Source organism: Lagopus leucura, unplaced genomic scaffold (genome assembly GCF_019238085.1).
Source record: "Lagopus leucura isolate 7727_CA_CO unplaced genomic scaffold, USGS_WTPT01 Super-Scaffold_100028, whole genome shotgun sequence".
Taxonomy (NCBI): Eukaryota; Metazoa; Chordata; class Aves; order Galliformes; family Phasianidae; genus Lagopus; species Lagopus leucura.
The window spans coordinates 5192964-5196030 of record NW_024962279.1 but is presented as its reverse complement, the minus strand read 5'-3'; positions in this window follow the sequence as shown (position 1 = coordinate 5196030).

Sequence of the window (3067 nt, the reverse complement as noted above, 5' to 3'; positions counted from 1 at the left end):
CTAGCACTTGCCACGGAACCTTTCTAAGACAACAGTTCTGTGTTGGCTAAACAGCATGTGTCCTGCCTGCAGCCTGCAGCCAGCACAGAGCCAGGACAGACAGCTGGATCTGAACGGGGGAAAAAACACGAAGACACGGAATCACAAGCTCTGCTGAGGCAACAGAGCCACAGCTGCTCCCTCTGAGCCTGACCCAGGGCAGAGCTGGACCAGTGGTTTCATGCAGCAGTTAGAATGCTGCTCATGTCCAGCTTGGTGCATCTGTCTGACACGGCTAGAAGGTCCCTCACAGACCCTAGAACACAGAGGCAGAGCTGTGTACATCCCCAACCCTCTGCCCTTCTTTGGTGAACCCCTCCTTGCAACACACTGCTACACCTTTCAGCAGCAACTTGCAATCAAATTTATTTCCATAAATGCACATCATAGTACAACCTTTCCTTTGCTTGCTGCTATCTCCCCTATGTTTCAGTATTTCAAGCCACTTTCAAGCACACTTTGCTATCTCTCCTCAGCACACACTGCCAAGTCCCTGTGCAGGGTTTCGATGTGACTACGGGAAGAAGCTAAACAGAGAAATACTGTCACAAAGAAAAAGGGAAAAGGAAAAAAAAGAACCTGACAAGAAGAAAAACTGACACTGGAAAAATGCCAGCCCTATACAGTCAATCTTCAGGTTGGCAGAAGAAACACCATTAAGCACAAAGAAAGAGGGTCTCTGATGACAGATGTATGCACAGGCTTAACATGGGGATGATTAAAAAATAAACAACTATAGAAAAGTCACATTTCTCTCCATTTAGTCTTAGCAATGATCTGTTGCAGCTCACGGCCGTGACTGTGCAGATGCTGACAGCACGCAGTCACAGCAGCCCTTGCCCAGCCCCACTGACCAGAACAGGCATTAAGCCCTTCAGCCCAAAGCACCTAGTGCTATTACAGGTTTACTTCTTCCTTTTTGTGGAGGCATATCATTCCTGTGGCACCAAACCCAAAGAAAGCTGTTTACAAGAGTGGGTGATGCCACAGCAATTCAGTCCCATGGGGTGCAATAACCACACACCTCTCTGCCATGGCAGCTTTCTAGGGATGGCTGCATTGGCACCCAGGAGCCCTAAGAGAGCAGCCAGCCTCCTGCACCCCTGCCCAGGCTTTTCACCTCTGGAGACAAGACGTACCTTGTCCAGTTTGACAGAGCCTTTATTTACCAATAGCGCTCCAGGCAGCTTGTAAAAATCTTTCTGCTGCAGAAAGAGGAGCTGTTTTCAAAAGCCCAAATAATTCCATTACAGGGTCTTATCCTGATAATCACAACATTGATACTTTTCCTAAATACTTGTAAGAACTGAGATCTTAAAAGTAACACGGACTCATTACAAGATCTAAAAGAAACAGGACTGGAAAGTTAAACTTTTAAGTGTAGGCAGGGCTATAAAAGTGTTTAGATGTGTAAGGATGCAGGTACTCACCCAGCAGGACTTTTTTTCTGACTGCATTTTTCAGCCTTTAAATATACAATAAAAAATGGCTCACTGCTGCATTTTAGAAATAGGAATATGCAGCAAGATCTTTAAACGAGTTTAGATCCCAACTCCCATACATTTTGCCCACGGCCCCTAAATCATTGCATGATTTTTGAAATGTTTATCTTCCAGCTAAGCAGTATCAGTTGCCTGAAAACCATAAGTGCAACAAATATCTGCCATGGTAAATTACCCAGCCAGCACAGTGAGCGCCCAGACACATGATTAAGCTGCCATGGATTAACAAGCAACTACATTTCACTAAGCTGCCTGTACCAACACTTTTAGCCCAATGCAAATTAAGAAAAATGAGTTAGCATGAACGTATTTCACCAGGGTCTGAGCCTGCGTTTGTCATGGGCAGAGGACATACACCATCAGTTATCACAGTGCAGCCAAGCAAGCATTGCACCAGGACTTTGCTTGGGGCTCCAGCAACTCCAGCAGCACCCAGAGAGCAGCCAGCTGTACCTGGGAACCACTCACTCTGAGTCCCTGACCACCAATGACACAGCAGCATGGGAGTGGGAGGAAGTCAGAGGGGCAGGTGAGCACCCAGTGCAGTCGGCTCCTCTCAGCAAAACTGTACAGTTGGGTGGAGAAGGAGCCACTAAATAAGCCAAAACAGCCTGGTAATAATGTGCTAAAAATAATCGAGTAAGTGCATCATCTGTTAAGCTGGGAACTCACTGCCAAGTCTTCCTGGAGTAGGAGATGCATTCCTCCCCCCTTCCAAGGCATCCAAAGATGTAGATATTGCAGAGGAGTCGAAATAATCTGTGACATATACATTCCCATGTGGGAGGAGAAAGAAGACTCCCCTATAGACTCCTATGTTTTTCTCACAAGCAGCTGGTGCTGGCCACTGTGAACAAAAGGATGGTCTTACATGGTGCTGTTCCTATTCTGCTACGTCAGTATTCTGTCTTTGTTTCATTTATTGCACGTTGTATAAAAGCTGGGCTCCTGACCTCAGCAGAGAAGGGTCAGCACAGTATTTCTCACTTTGTTTTCTGCACAGACCCTTATCAATGAGGGATACGACCCTTTCTGGAGACCTCTCCTTTTCTTGCTTTGTTTCTCTCTTCAGCTAAAATAACAGACAAAATGGATTTGGACAGTTTTTGTCAACAGGGAGCTATAGTTAGAGCTGTCTGGGAAATAAAACAGTGGATTTCTCAACAATAACAAAAATGTTTTAATGAATGCTCTGATCCTACACAAGGATGGAGAGAGCCAGGCACCAGGCAGCTCCATCCCACGGCGGGCAAAGCTGTGGTTCCCAGCCCAAGGAGGGATGCAGGGCTCCAGCAAAGCACTCACTGCCAGAGCACCAATGCAGAACTGCTCCACCCCGTAACTGCTTCGCTGTGGCCTACAGTCATCCATTTCCCACAATCAATTGCTAATTTAAAGCAATACCATCCCTAGAGTGCAGAGACTGGCCTGCAAGGCAGGAGCAGGACTCTCCTCTGTACCTGCAATCTCTGTAAAACATGACTTTTATTTCTTATGAATTGACTCTCGGCCCTCTGCTTACTTCC